A 16690-nucleotide genomic window follows, 5' to 3' on the forward strand; every position below is an offset into this window, starting at 1 on the left:
CCGCCTTTTGCGCGCATATTCTCTGAGATCTCTAAACTGTATTTTTACTTGTAGGAATTCCAATCTGTATTAGGTTGACATTGGCTTAGGCGGACGCGCTGGCGGGCCATCGACGGGGGTCTTGGGAGACGGCCCTTGCTCCCGCCTGGAGGACAGGGTCCTCATCTGTAAGGAGGCCGACTGCCAGCCCTTCGGGTTACTTTGTTTTGTCTCTGTGGCTGCACTGGAACGTTTGTCTGTGTTACTGTCTTTGTTAAGTGTCATAACTGTCTGTGCCTTGGTATGAACTGGGGACACAATGGGGCAGACACAAACCACCCCCCTGTCTCTTATGTTCTCCCACTTCTCGGATGTCACAATCTGAACACGACATAAGGAGAGTGAAATTTCAGACTTACTGCAAGGCACAATGGCCAACCTTTGACGCAGGATGGCCCCGAGAAAGAACTTTCCACCTACCTATTATCTTACAGGTTAAGGCCATGATCTTCATGGATAAACCAGATGGCCCCCCTGACCAGGTGCCCTACATCCTGGCCTGGCAGGACATGACCGAGAATCCCCCTCCTTGGCTAAAACCATTTTAGCCCCCAAAGCAGGACCTACCAAGACTCTAGCCCTGCCAAAGGCTGAGAAGGAGACTGACTCTAAGACATTTTTTTTTTTCCCCAAAAAGCCCCTTTATCCGGTCTTGCAGGATTCCTCCCCGGAGGACCTGATTCTCCCACCGCCCTACTGGACACCCCCTCGCCCTCTGGGGCTGCAGAAGGGGCGCCACCCCTCCCTGCCGAGGGAGTCCCTGTGCACGGTGGCAGCGGGGACACGCGGGCGGCCCCACCGGGCGGCCCCACCCCCTAATGCGGGGCCAGCCAACTCCACCGACCGTCCCCTCCGCCCCATGGGACCCCGAGGGGAGCGGCGGACAGCCAATGTTATATCGGCCGTTCTCCACCAGTGATTTATATCATTGGAAAACCCAGAATGCAAAGTTCTCTGATAACCCGACAGATCTAATCAGGCTTTTAGATACTGTTCTCCTTACCCACCAACCCACAGCTCTTGCAGGTTCTCTCCACCCCGGAGGAGAGAGAAGGAATTCAGGTGGAAGCCCGAGGTCTCCGGGAGAGGACAGACGCCGACTCCAAACCCAGACCTCCTAAACGCTGCCTTCCCCTTATCCCGGCCCCTGGGACCACAACTCGGCTGGGGGTAAGGAGAGGCCCCGGGTCCACCGCCAGACTCTAGGGGCAGGTCTCCGGCTGCCGGGCACAAGCCGACCGATCTGGCCAAGGTCTATGATGTGAGGGAGGGTGAGGATGAGAGTCCAGCAGCCTTCGTAGAGTCATAGAGGCTTTTAGGCGGTGCCCCCCTATGACCCCAGAAGCCCCGGAAACAAAGGCCGCAATTATCATGGCTTTTGTTAACCAGGCCGCTCCAGACATCGAAAGAAAACAAATGGGATTAAATTCTTTGGACATCTAGGTCTTTTCCAAACAGGAAAAAGTGCTGAAAAGTGCATTTGAATCTGTCGGTGAACATGCTTTGTCCTTAACTATTTCATAAATTTGCCATCTAAAGAATTCTGCTGTGACAGTTCAAAATCGGTTACTCCTTAGTTTTCACTGGAGACTAAGGTTTCTAAGAATGAGAAACTCTGCTAAAATAGACTGATGACTGATAAAGGAAGCAACTCTGTATGTAGGACAGGACATGTGTAAGAAAGATATAAGGAATGGGAATATATTTTTGTTCAAGGCAAAAGAAAGTAATTTTGTCCTAAATAAGACTGACTGAAAGAAATGGCTTGAGACAAATTCTGAATGCGAAGGAAGGTGTAGAAGGTTTGTGAAGTGAAATCCTTGGAAAGGAATTTTAGATATGGTCAGGACAGACTATCAGATATGCGGGGGCAGCCGTCACCACGGAAAGGGAGACCATCTGGGCAGAGCCGTTGGCAGCCGGAACATTGGCTCAATGGGCAGAACTGATTGCACTGGCCAAGGCGCTGACCATGGGAGAAGGTAAACAAATAAACATCTACCCCGACAGTAGGTCCGCCTTCGCCACGGCTCACATCCACGGAGCCCTTTACAGGGAGAGGGGACTCCTGACAGCAGAGGGAAAGACTGTTAAAAACAAAACGGAGATCCTTGGGGAACCCTGGGTGGCGCAGCGGTTTAGCGCCTGCCTTTGGCCCAGGGCGTGATCCTGGGGACCCGGGATCGAATCCCATATCGGGCTCCCGGTGCATGGAGCCTGCTTCTCCCTCTGCCTGTGTCTCTGCCTCTCTCTCTCTCTCTCTGTGTGACTATCATAAAAAAAAAAAAGAGAGAGAGAGAGATCCTTGAACTCCTGAGGGCCCTCTGGCTGCCCAAGGCACCAGCTATCATCCATTGTCCAGGACACCAAAAGGCAGACACACCAGTAGCCAGGGGAAACCGGCTAGCTGATTTAAAAGCAAAGGAGGTGGCCCTTTCAGTGACTCAGGTCTTAGCAACCACGCTACCTGATCCGGGGGCACCGACCCTGCCTGACACCCCCAACTATACTGATGCTGACTTACACTGGATCAAACGCTTGCCTATGACCCAGTGCTTGCATGGCTGGTGGAGGGCCGCCAGAGGAACTAGGACGACGAGTCCTATCCAAAATGCATCGGGGTACTCACATGGGAACAAGGAAGATGGAAGACCGCATACGACCTGCAAAGATCACTGTTAAAGACTCTCGAGCAAAGATCAAGCAGATCGTGGCAAGCTGCCGTGCATGGCAATTAACTAATGCCACTGCCCATGGATCTAACCCGGGTACCCAGCTCTGGGGGGACCGCCCAGGAGCCTACTGGGAAGTGGACTTCACCGAAGTAAAACCTGGAAAATCCGGATACAGGTATTTACTAGTGTTTGTAGATACATTTTCAGGATGGACAGAGGCATTTCCCACCAGGTATGAAACAGCACAGACTGTGACCAAGAAACTGCTGGAAGACATCTTACCGAGGTATGGTTTTCCTGTTAGAACTGGATCAGACAGGGGATCCCTGGGTGGCGCAGCGGTTTGGCACCTGCCTCTGGCCCAGGGCGCGATCCCGGAGACCCGGGATCAAATCCCACGTCGGGCTCCCGGTGCATGAAGCCTGCTTCTCCCTCTGCCTGTGTCTCTGCCTCTCTCTCTCTCTCTCTCTGTGTGTGTGACTATCATAAATAAAGGAAAATTTAAAAATATATATATTTAAAAAAAAAAAAAAAGAACTGGATCAGACAACGGCCCAGGATTGGTCTCTAAGGTAACACGGGGAGTGGCACTAGTACTTGGGGCAGATTGGAAATTACATTGTGCCTATAGGCCCCAATGCTCAGGACAGGTAGAGAGGATGAACAGAACATTAAAGGAGACCTTAACTAAATTAGCCCTGGAGACTGGCGGGGACTGGGTGACTCTCCTCCCCTTCGCCCTTTATAGGGTATGAAACTCCCCATATGGGGGAGGTGCAAGATGGTGGAAGAGTAGGGTCCCCAAATCACCTATCCCCATGAAATTACCTAGATAACTTTTGAATCATCCTGAAAATCTACGAATTCGGCCTGAGATTTAAAGAGAGACCAGCTGGAATGCTGCAGTGAGAAGAGTTCGCGCTTCTATCAGGTAGGAAGACGGGGAAAACGAAATAAAGACACAAAAGGCCTCCAAGGGGGAGGGGCCCGCGAGGAGCCTGGATGAGGCTGGGGCGAGTGTCCCCAGGACAGGAGAGCCCTGTCCCGGAGAAGCAGGAGCTGCACCAACCTTCCCGGGCGGAAAGGGGCCCGCAGGGAGTTAGAGCAGGACCCAGGAGGGCGGGGATGCCCTCGGGCTCCCCGGGACACTAACAGGCACCTGCGCCCCGGGAGATGCCCCGAGCTCCCTAAGGGCTGCAGCGCCCGGCGGGACCCGGAGCAGCTCGGAGGGGCTCGGGCAGCGGCTCTGCGGAGGGGGCTGCGGGGTGGGAGCGAATCCAACAGCGCAGGCCCCGGAGCACAGGGCGCCGGGACACAGCCCAGGATCCGGCCTCCCCCCCGGGGCAGGCAGAGGCCGGGAGGGCCCAGGACAGCGAGGACGCTCCTGCCCCAGCTGAGCAGATCAGCGGCCCCGCCCCGGAGCCTCCAGGCCCTGCAGACGGAGAGCCCCGGAGCTACTGCGGGAGCTGACTCCAGGGCTGCAGAGCTGGCCCCGCCACTGCGGTTGTTCCTCCTGGGGCCTCACAGGGTGAACAACCCCCACTGAGCCCTGCACCAGGCAGGGGCAGAGCAGCTCCCCCAAGTGCTAACACCTGAAAATCAGCACAGCAGGCCCCTCCCCCAGAAGACCAGCTAGATGGACAAGTGCCAGGGGAAGTCCAGGGACTTAAAGTATACAGAATCAGAAGACACTCCCCCGTGTTTTTTCTTTTTTCTTTTTTATTTCTGATTGCTTCCCCCACCCTTTTTTCCCCTTTCTTTCTTTTTCTTTCTCTTTTTCTCCTCTTTTTTCCTTTTTTTCTTCCTTTTATCTTTTTTCTTTTTCTCTTTTCTTTCCTTTTATCTCTCTCTCTTTTTCTCCTTTACCCAATTCAACTTGTTTTTGGCCACTCTGCACTGAGCAAAATGACTAGAAGGAAAACCTCACCTCAAAAGAAAGAATCAGAAAAGCCCTCTCTCCCACAGAGTTACAAAATCTGGATTACAATTCAATGTCAGAAAGCCAATTCAGAAGCACTATTATATAGCTACTGTGGCTCTAGAAAAAAGCATAAAGGACTCAAGAGACTTCATGACTGCAGAATTTAAATCCAATCAGGCAGAAACTAAAAATCAATTGAATGAGATGCAATCCAAACTAGAAGTCCTAACGACCAGGCTTAACGAGGTGGAAGAACGAGTGAGTGACAGACAAGACAAGTTGATGGCAAAGAGGGAAACTAGGGAAAAACACACAAACAACTAAAAGACCATGAAGATAGATTAAGGGAAATAAACGACAGCCTGAGGAAGAAAAACCTACGTTTAACTGGGGTTCCCGAGGGTGCCAAAAGGGCCAGAGGGCCAGAATATGTATTTGAACAAATCATAGCTGAAAACTTTCCTAATCTGGGAAGGGAGATAGGCATTCAGATCCAGGAAATAGAGAGATCCCCCCCTAAAATCAATAAAAACCGTTCAACACCTCGACATTTAATAGTGAAGCTTGCAAATTCCAAAGATAAAGAGAAGATCCTTAAAGCAGCAAGAGACAAGAAATCACTGACTTCTATGGCAAGGAGTATTAGGGTAACAGCAGACCTCTCCGCAGAGACCTGGCAGGCCAGACAGGGCTGGCAGGATATATTCAGGGTCCTAAATGAGAAGAACATGCAACCGAGAATACTTTATCCAGCAAGGCTCTCATTCAAAATGGAAGGAGAGATAAAGAGCTTCCAAGACAGGCAGGAACTGAAAGAATATGTGACCTCCAAACCAGCTCTGCAAGAAATTTTAAGGGGGACTCTTAAAATTCCCCTTTAAGAAGAAGTTCAGTGGAACAATCCACAAAAACAAGGACTGAATAGATACCATGATGACAAAAAACTCATATCTGTCAATAGTAAGTCTGAACGTGAACAGGCTTAATGACCCCATCAAAAGGCACAGGGTTTCAGACTGGATAAAAAAGCAGGACCCATCTATTTGCTGTCTACAAGAGACTCATTTTAGACAGAAGGACACCTACAGCCTGAAAATAAAAGGTTGGAGAACCATTCACCATTCAAATGGTCCTCAAAACAAAGCAGGGGTTGCCATCCTTATATCAGATAAACTAAAATTTACCCTGAAGACTGTAGTGAGAGATGAAGAGGGACACTATATCATTCTCAAAGGATCTATCCAACAAGAGGACTTAACAATCCTCAATATATATGCCCTGAATGTGGGAGCTGCCAAATATTTAAATCAATTAATAACCAAAGTGAAGAAATACTTAGATAATAATACACTTATACTTGGTGACTTCAATCTAGCTCCTTCTAACCTTGATAGGTCTTCTAAGCACAATATCTCCAAAGAAACGAGAGCTTTAAACGATACACTGGACCAGATGGATTTCACAGGTATCTACAGAACTTTACATCCAAAAACTCAACTGAATACACATTCTTCTGAAGGGCACATGCAACTTTCTCCAGAATAGACCACATACTGTGTCACAAATCAGGTCTGAACCGATACCAAAAGATTGGGATCGTCCCCTGCATATTCTCAGACCATAATGCCTTGAATTTAGAACTAAATCACAACAAGAAGTTTGGAAGGACCTCAAAAACATGGAGGTTAAGGACCATCCTGCTAAAAGATGAAAGGGTGAACCAGGAAATTAAGGAAGAAATAAAAAGATTCATGGAAACTAATGAGAATGAAGATACAACCGTTCAAAATCTTTGGGATGCAGCAAAAGCAGTCGTGAGGGGGAAATGCATCACAATACAAGCATCCATTCAAAAATTGGAAAGAACTCAAATACAAAAGCTCACCTTACACATAAAGGAGCTACAGAAAAAACAGCAAATGGACCCTACGCCCAGCAGAAGAAGAGAGTTAATAAAGATTTGAGCAGAACTCAACGAAATCGAGACCAGAAGAACTGTGGAACAGATCAACAGAACCAGGAGTTGGTTCTTTGAAGGAATTAATAAGATAGATAAACCATTAGCCAGCCTTATTAAAAAGAAGAGAGAGCAGACTCAAATTAATAAAATCATGAATGAGAAAGGAGAGATCACTACCAACACCAAGGAAATACAAACGATTTTAAAAACATATTATGAATATGTTTTTCATATTCTACGCCAATAAATTAGGCAATCTAGAAGAAATGGACGCATTCCTGGAAAGCCACAAACTACCAAAACTGGAACAGGAAGAAATAGAAAACCTGAACAGGCCAATAACCAGGGAGGAAATTGAAGCAGTCATCAAAACCTCCCAAGACACAAGAGTCCAGGGCCAGATGGCTTCCCAGGGGAATTCTATCAAACGTTTAAAGAAGAAATCATACCTATTCTACTAAAGCTGTTTGGAAAGATAGAAAGAGATGGAGTACTTCCAAACTTGTTCTATGAGGCCAGCATCACCTTAATTCCAAAACCAGACAAAGACCCCACCAGAAAGGAGAATTTCAGACCAATATCCCTGATGAACATGGATGCAGAAATTCTCAACAAGATACTAGCCAATAGGATCCAACAACACATTAAGAAAATTATTCACCATGACCAAGTAGGATTTATACCCGGGACACAAGGCTGGTTCAACAGTTGTAAAACAATCAATGTGATTCATCATATCAGCAAGAGAAAAACCAAGAACCATATGATCCTCTCATTAGATGCAGAGAAAGCATTTGACAAAATACAGCATCCATTCCTGATCAAAACCCTTCAGAGTGTAGGGATAGAGGGAACTTTCCTCAACATCTTAAACGCCATCTAAGAAAAGCCCACAGCAAATATCATTCTCAATGGGGAAGCACTGGGAGCCTTTCCCCTAAGATCAGGAACAAGACAGGGATGTCCACTCCCACCACTGCTACTCAACATAGTACTGGAAGTCCTCGCCTCAGCAATCAGACAACAACAAGACATAAAAGGCATTCAAATTGGCAAAGCAGAAGTCAAACTCTCCCTCTTCGCCGATGAGATGAAACTCTACATAGAAAACCCAAAAGCCTCCACCCCAAGATTGCTAGAACTCATACAGCAATTTGGTAGCGTGGCAGGATACAAAATCAATGCCCAGAAATCAGTGGCATTTCTATACACTAACAATGAGACTCAAGAAAGAGAAATCCAGGAGTCAATCCCATTTACAATTGCACCCAAAAGCATAAGATACCTAGGAATAAACCTAACCAAAGAGGTAAAGGATCTATACCCTAAATACTATAGAACACTTCTGAAAGAAATTGAGGAAGACACAAAGAGATGGAGAAATATTCCATGCTCATGGATTGGCAGAATTAATATTGTGAAAATGTCAATGTTACCCAGGGCAATGTACACGTTTAATGCAATCCCTATCACAATACCATGGACTTTCTTCAGAGAGTTAGAACAAATTATTTTAAGATTTGTGTGGAATCAGAAAAGACCCCGAATAGCCAGGGGAATTTTAAAAAGGAAAGCCATAGCTGGGGGCATCACAATGCCAGATTTCAGGTTGTACTACAAAGCTGTGGTCATCAAGACAGTGTGGTACTGGCACAAAAACAGACACATAGATCAATGGAACAGAATAGAGAACCCAGAAGTGGACCCTCAACTTCATGGTCAACTAATATTCGATAATGGAGGAAAGACTATCCATTGGAAGGAAGACAGTCTCTTCAATAAATGGTGCTGGGAAAATTGGACATCCACATGCAGAAGAATGAAACTGGACCACTCTCTTGCACCAGACACAAAGATAAACTCAAAATGGATGAAAGATCTAAATGTGAGACAAGATTCCATCAAAATCCTAGAGGAGAACACAGGCAACACCCTTTTTGAACTCGGCCACAGTAACTTCTTGCAAGATACATCCACGAAGGCAAAAGAAACAAAAGCAAAAAATGAACTATTGGGATTTCATCAAGATAAGAAACTTTTGCACAGCAAAGGATACAGTCAGCAAAACTAAAAGGCAACCTACAGAATGGGAGAAGATATTTGCAGATGACGTATCAGATAAAGGGCTAGTTTCCAAGATCTATAAGGAACTTATTAAACTCAACAGCACAGAAACAAACAATCCAGTCATGAAATGGGCAAAAGACATGAAGAGAAATCTCACAGAGGAAGACATGGACATGGCCAACACGCACATGAGAAAATGCTCCGCATCACTTGCCATCAGGGAAATACAAATCAAAACCACAATGAGATACCACCTCACACCAGTGAGAATGGGGAAAATTAACAAGGCAGGAAACCACAAATGTTGGAGAGGATGCGGAGAGAGGGGAACCCTCTTGCACTGTTGGTGGGAATGTGAACTGGTGCAGCCACTCTGGAAAACTGTGTGCAGGTTCCTCAAAGAGTTAAAAATAGACCTGCCCTACGACCCAGCAATTGGACTGCTGGGGATTTACCCCAAAGATACAGATGCAGTGAAATGCTAGGACACTTGCACCCCAATGTTTCTAGCAGCAATGTCCACCATAGCCAAACTGTGGAAGGAGCCTCGGTGTCTATCGAAAGATGAATGAATAAAGAAGATGTGGTCTATGTATACAATGGAATATTCCTCAGCCATTAGAAACGACAAATACCCACCATTTGCTTCGACTTGGATGGAACTGGAAGGTATTATGCTGAGTGAAGTAAGTCAATCGGAGAAGGACATACATTGTATGTTCTCATTCATTTGGGGAATATAAATAATAGTGAAAGGGAATATAAAGGAAGGGAGAAAAATGTGTGGGAAATATCAGGAAGGGAGACAGAACATAAAGACTCCTAACTCTGGGAAACGAACTAGGGGTGGTGGTGGGGAGGAGAGTGGGTTGTGGGGGTGAATGGGTGACAGGCACTGAGGGGGGCAGTTGAGGGGATGAGCACTAGGTGTTATTCTCTATGTTGGTAAATTGAACACCAATAAAAAATAAATTTATTAAAAAAAAGAAAAAGAAACTCCCCACATAAGATGGGACTGACCCCCTACGAGTTCATGTTCAGTCTTTCTCCACCTATTATCCCCAATTTAAAACCTGAGGTGCTTGCTTAGTTTGATGATCACCAACTCCTTTTCTCCCTCCAAATGTTACAATGAGGGCAGCCCAGGTGGCTCAGCTGTTTAGCATCTGCCTTCAGCCTAGGGCGTGATCCTGGAGACCCAGGATCAAGTCCCACATTGGGCTACCTGCATGGAGCCTGCTTCTCCCTCTGCCTGTGTCTCTGCCTCTCTCTCTCTCTCTCTCTCTCTGTGTGTGTGTGTGTGTGTGACTATCATAAATAAATAAATAAATAAAATAAAATAAACCGCTGAGCCATCCAGGCTGCCCACACTGAATTCTTTAATATCAACAGCACTGCCGGTATGAACAATAACACATTAAGAAAACTAACTTTGCCATATCTCCCTATGATACTGCTAGGTCTATATAAATTAAGTATATTTAAAGTGAATTTAGACAATGTAATAACTAAACCTTGTTAATCTGTAAGCCGTTAATGATTTTTCCAGTTGGATTATTGCTTCCAAACTCCACTTCGCCTGGGCTCAGGAGTACTTGCTCAGGTTTTTATTAGGCTTAATGTGTACCTATGTGTATTCTAGCAAGACCTCCTCCCCTTCAGTGAAAATCACTTGCTCCTCCACACCCTAATCTCAGATGGTAGCTTATCCTTTCTCCTGCAGTGAGCAACTCAAGGAATGCAAGTAGCCTAAGTGGCCTCAAGATGATGAGGCTTTCCTAGGAGTAAAAACTGCACTCTTCCTTTGGATTTTGCTGCTATAGAATGAGAGCTTTATGTTGGGCATTACGTGGCCTCTAAAAGGACAATCTGAGTAAAAGCAGGAACAAGATCTAAGAGAAGTAGAGGAATGGCTGACATCTTTAAAGCCTCTGAGGGATAGAACTACATCTGAAACTAGACCTACTCTTCCTGTGATTTATAGGTTTTCAGATACATAAGGAAATTCCATGGGGGAGGTGTTAAGTAGATTTCATTTGGGGTTTTCCACCATTGCAATCAAAACAATTCTAATGGAGAGTGCGTGGCTGGCTCAGTTAGTAAAACATGCAATTCTTGATCTCAGGGTCATGAGTTCAAGTCCCATGTTGGGCATAGAGCTTACTTAAATTAAAAAAAAAAAAAAAAGACAAGTCTTGATAGAATGAATGACTAAACTTAGTATAAAATGTTAATGGGGCAGCCGGGGTGGCTCAGTGGTTGAGCGCCTGCCTTCAGCTCAGGGCATGACCCTGGGGTCCTAGGATCGAGTCCCACATCTATCTCCCCACAAAGAGCCTGCTTATCCCTCTGCCTGTGTCTCTGCTTCTCTCTCTCTCTCTCTCTCCCTCTGTCTCTCATGGATAAATAAATAAAATCCTAAAATAAATAAATAAATAAATAAATAAATAAATAAATAAATAAATAAATAAATAAAATGTTAGTGAATTGAGCCAAAAAATTAACCCTGCTATTAAATCATGGATAAAATAGCATTTCACCTTCTTTCTCAGAGACTGTTAAAATCTTTGTGAGGCTGTTATCACATTGTTTCAATATTCTGCCATATTCTATTTTACGATTAATTCAAACTCAGATTCCTTATATATGACCAAAGTAAATGAAACCCCCTTTTCAACTAAAACATAATAATTAAGAAATGCAAGAGCACCTGGGTGGCTCAGTCAGGTACACATCTGCCTTTGGCTCATGTCATGATCCCAGGGTCCTGGGATCGAGTCCTGCTCAATGGGGAGCCTGCTTCTCCCTCTCCCTCTGTCCTTTCCCCCAGCTCATTTTGTCCCTCTCTGTCTCAAATAAATACAAGTTTTTTTAAAAAATGAAATAATTAAGAAATACACTCATAACAACAAATGAGTGTACATACTTATCACAAACAAATGAAGAAACTCTCACCTTATGGTAGCTTGCCATCAGCCTACCCTTAGAATCAGATACCACACCAGAGTTGTCTTGGTAATGACCACTGGGGTGGGGGGGACTCTGAGGGTCACTGGCATTGCATGGCTTCTTGTCCCCAATATTCGCCACAATGTAGATAGAGTTGTCCTTGGCCAGGCAGCGGAATCTTTTTTGCACCACAGTGTAGCCAAATGTAGCTTAATAGACATTGCCTCAAACTTACTATATTCCAGTGATTTCTAATCTTCCAAAATGATACTTTATTTGTCAATTACTTAGAACACAAGATCTAGGTTAAGAATCAAATCAGAAAAGATTTAAATTTCACACGCAATATAATCTTCATCTTTCTCAAAGTAGTGCCAAACCCATCCACATTGCGAGCATTATCCCAGAAATAAGAAGGGATTGAGGTGATGAGATAGGTGGAATGATAGTTGGTTTCAAATATCTGAAAGGCTCTAATGTGAAGGTGGTGAGTCATACATATGAATATATAATAAAGGCAGTACAAAGACTAAAGTTATAGAGAGACAGCAGAAAAGATAAAAATCTTAGCAACCAGAATATTTTCAAAGGAGTAGATTCACCATCACTGGTAATTTCAATTATAATATGGTGCATCCAGGTATTGAGACTATTCAGTTAGCAAGGCTCAAATGGAAATTAAATGTCTATGTTTGAATTCCTGCCATGCTAATAACCAATATGAAACCTTAAGCCTCCTTTTTCCCCTGATATTTAAAATGTAAATAGTTATACCTACTATACTCATAAATTGAATGAGATAATATGTATACTGTACCAGGCACAGTTCCTCGAACCAAGTAGATGCTCAATAAAGAAATAATGGCCAATACGGATTTTGTAGCTACAAGAAGACAACCCAAGAAATTGATGGATTTACTGCTTTTAGAGGCCATTGGATTCTCTCCATCATCTCTCAGCTCCTTTACCACTGATGAGCTAATCTTTGATTAGAAAGAACAGATTTATGACTATTGCTTCAAAACCTTTGTGGTAATATTTTGCCCTCAGGAAAAATAGGGCAATATTGTTAACACTGATATTCAATTCACTAAGACCTTCAGTAAAACTATCACATATTTTCTTTTCTTTCTCTCTCTTATTTTTTTCTAAATAATTAATGTATTATAATGTCTTCTGTTAGTTCTTCATGGATAAAACCCAAGGAAATATGGGATGTGTTATATTCTAAATGATAGTATTTAAATACATAGGGATGATCATGTAGCCCTCTTTTATCCCCTTTAGGGATAAATATTACTAGGGAAGAAATGCTGGTTCTCTTTTAAACCAATATTGCCATTATATTAAATATTGGATCTCTCCTTTTATAACTCAGAGCTGAAAGCTTACCATTTGAATAAATTCAAGACTCCAATAAGCTAAAATTTCATTGGTCACCTACCTTCCCGGTTTAAAATAATTCATCTGAGATTGATGATTATCAGGCTTCAGGACACATTTCCCCTAAGAAAATCAGTTTTATCAGCCCAGACAAATAGAGTAAATTTTAGTATCAGCCTCTTGAATTATTGCAAATTTGAGTCCTTCCTGCCCTGGAAAAAAACCCTTAATCAAGTAAACATTGAATTATAGTTATGTGGTTACTGTAAACATAGACCATGCAAAACTCAGACAATATTGTTTTTAAGGTGAAAATCCTGGGGTGGGACTGACTCACATCCTAGGTTGCAGCGTTGGACTCGACTAACCAATCAATTTCAAATGTCAAAATGATTAAAGGTATTCCCTTTTTTTTGTGCAATATAGTTCTGAACAGATGCATGTAAGTTTTAATTTAGCAAAATAAATTACTTTTTAATGCATAGATTTTGCCTTTTAAAGGAACTACATATAAACTATTTTAAAAAGTAAATACACCTAAAATAACTTCATAAACCTTTCCTAAGTTTTATCCAGATTTTCCCCTAAGAAAGCTATGATTGAACTACAGCTAATTAATTATTACTTAAATTTCTCAGACAAGAAAACAAGGAAGTCAGATTCAGTTTTAAAAAGTAATAGTGATAGCACAATGGTGTTTAGATTCTACGTGTATTACTTCACTTGAAATTCTTATCTACTGTGTAAAGAAAGTAGGAGAGTAAATTTTATTATCTCTGTTTTATGGATTAAGAAACAGAGATGTCAAGCATATAGGTTATCTGCCACATGATACTCAGCTAGGAGGTAGTAGGCTGTGCTCTCAGAAATAACACTTTCAAATCTCACACAATTTCCATTCACCATAATGATCACAATGCAAATGATAGTGATGTCAAAGCTCTTTGGAAACAGAAGTTTAAAAAAAAAAAAAGAAACAGAAGTTCATTTATCTTTTTTACTGTTCCTACAAAGGAAGTAGGTATTCACGAGTGGGCTTCCTTTATGTGGGAACGGAGGTACCAGATATTACAACTTTTTCGCTTCGTTGAAACCCAATTAAGCATATTTATTGTAAAAACTATATATACACATACCATTCATTAATGAAAACTACGATAAATAACCAACCAAGCATCATCAGCTCAAGTCATGCCAGATGGTACATGTTATGAGGCATTAGAGGCTTGTGAGTCCAGAACAGTAGATTGGTTGCCAGCAAGAATACTAGGCAAGTTTAATGGATTTGCTATTTGTATTTTACAGTATCACAGTTTTTTGTTCAGAAATCAAAGGGTAGGGCAGCCTGGGTGGCTCAGCAGTTTAGCGTCACCTTCAGCCCAGGACCAGTTCCTGGAGACCTGGGATCAAGTCCATGTCAGGCTCCCTGCATGGAGCCTGTTCTCCCTCTGTGTCTCTGCATCTCTCTCTCACTGTGTGTGTCTCTCATGAATGAATGAATGAATGAATAAATAAATAAATAAATAAATCTAAAAAAAAGAAAAAAGAGAAATCAAAGGGTAATGACATTACCTCTGTGGATCTCTACATGAAATCCAGTTTGCATCAGGGTCTGGGATATCTTCCAGATAAGGGCAAATGGTCTCCCTTGTGAAGACCCAGCCATAAATTCCATCTTCTGGGGTAACAATGATATGTGTGCCCTGTTCAAAATAAATGGGTGCAAAAAAGTTTTTCATAAATTCTAAATACCCACATTCTTTCCAAGTTTCAAATTTCCTTTACAGTATCCCAGCCAGCATAAGAAAGCTCAATACCTGCCCGGCAGCAGTTTATCGGCTTTCTCCAAAACACCTATGCTCTTATTCACCAGGAGCAAAGCTTCTTCTTTTGGGACTGGTGTTTCTGTTCTCTTTGATAATATAATAAATAGCATGTTCATATACTGCAGCAATAAAAGTGTCCAGGGCACTGACACTCAGAACAAAGAGGGCAAATATTGTCACATTTTGGAAAATACAACATAATCACCACTAAAATTTAGTGATCTTCGATAAATTCAGTCTTGTATCTGGTATCCCTGGAAAAACTGTTATGATAAGGCCTTGCTTGCTACCAGCTATTTATATTTTCTCACAAATACATTACACAACACATTTAGAAAGGATGTTGTGCAAGAAAATGAACAGCCAAAAGTACATAATTAGATTGACTCAGGTATGCAATGCTCTTGTTGACGCTGGTTCAGAGGTTTATTCAACACTAAAAGTGAAATTAATGAACTGATCATATGAGTCCACCCCAATCCAAAAATCTCTTGGGCTCTTTTTCTAAATAAAATCTATTTTCCTGGTAATTCGATGTTTCCATTAATAGAGCCAATACTCAACTCTTCTAGAAGGCAGCCATCATAACATTGATTTGTTGTGAACTTATGTATGTGGCTGCAACAGAAACAGAACAGAGTGTCAGGTGAGCTCCGGCTTTAACAGAGTTCACAAAATGCTGAGGGAGAATAAATATACGTGCTTATTATTGAGTTCACTTGTTGATGACCAGTGGCCCTCAACTTTTGTATTATAAAGGATTTCAGCAGGAACCACAGTTGCTGGTCTCTCTTGGAAAGGACTGTCAAATAGTCTGAAATGTGGGAACTTTTTCTGAACATTTTGTAAAACACAGATTTTAACATGGTCAGTAATAATGAGTGTCCACTGAGCTGAGTCTCTGGGCCTGTCCAGCACTTGGCTGATGCTGTAGGGTTCATGTGCTAAAAACCAAGAAGCTAGGCTTTGGGTCATACAGTTTCTTCATCTTTATAAAACCTGCCCATTTTTTTTTAATTAATTTTTATTGGTGTTCAATTTACCAACATACAGAAAAACACCCAGTGCTCATCCCGTCAAGTGCCCCCCTCAGTGCCCGTCACCCATTCCCCCGGCCCTCCGCCCTCCTCCCCTTCCACCACCCCTAGTTCGTTTCCCAGAGTTAGGAGTCTTTATGTTCTGTCTCCCTTCCTGATATTTCCCAACATTTCTTTTCCCTTCCTTTATATTCCCTTTCACTATTATTTATATTCCCCAAATGAATGAGAACATACACTGTCCTTCTCCGATTGACTTCACTCAGCATAATACCCTCCAGTTCCATCCACGTTGAAGCAAATGGTGGGTATTTGTCGTTTCTAATAAACCTGCCCATTTTTTAAGTGAAGTCCTCTTCCCTAAATTCTTGTATTAATACATCATGCAAAATCTCATTTTTAGGAGATGGTTTCCCTGTGCCTCTAAAAAACTAAACATTTTAAAGATATAGAGTTGTCATTTATTTAACTCGAGTCTCTGACATGGTCCTCTGCTTTTCTCCCACATCTAATGTATCATAAAGTTTCTTTTAAACATCTCTTCCTGTTCTCATTTATTATGCTAAGCCAGATTCTGCCTTTTAATTCATCTCCCTACCTGCCACATGCCCAAAGTTGTTCACTCCATCCATAGCCATCAGAGGAATTTTCTCTGAAGTCTTAGCTTTTGTTATGTCACTTAGACTCCAAAGGAGTCAGGGTTTTTCTATTCTTTAAAACAGTAATTCTACAGATGTGGTCCTTACTTCATGAGGGATAAGCAAGTTGATTTTGCAAGATATACTGATAAATACTTTTGATAGTTACAGATTGGGGCACCTGGGTGGCTCAGG

General features: G+C 42.9%; 1 pseudogene; it reads right to left on the minus strand.

Annotated features, from left to right (window-relative positions):
• Window positions 1-69: 69 nt before the first annotated feature.
• On the minus strand, window positions 70-16489 carry LOC121477723 (annotated as a pseudogene).
• Window positions 16490-16690: the final 201 nt, after the last annotated feature.

The sequence above is a fragment of the Vulpes lagopus genome, chromosome 2 (assembly GCF_018345385.1).
Source record: "Vulpes lagopus strain Blue_001 chromosome 2, ASM1834538v1, whole genome shotgun sequence".
NCBI lineage: Eukaryota > Metazoa > Chordata > Mammalia > Carnivora > Canidae > Vulpes > Vulpes lagopus.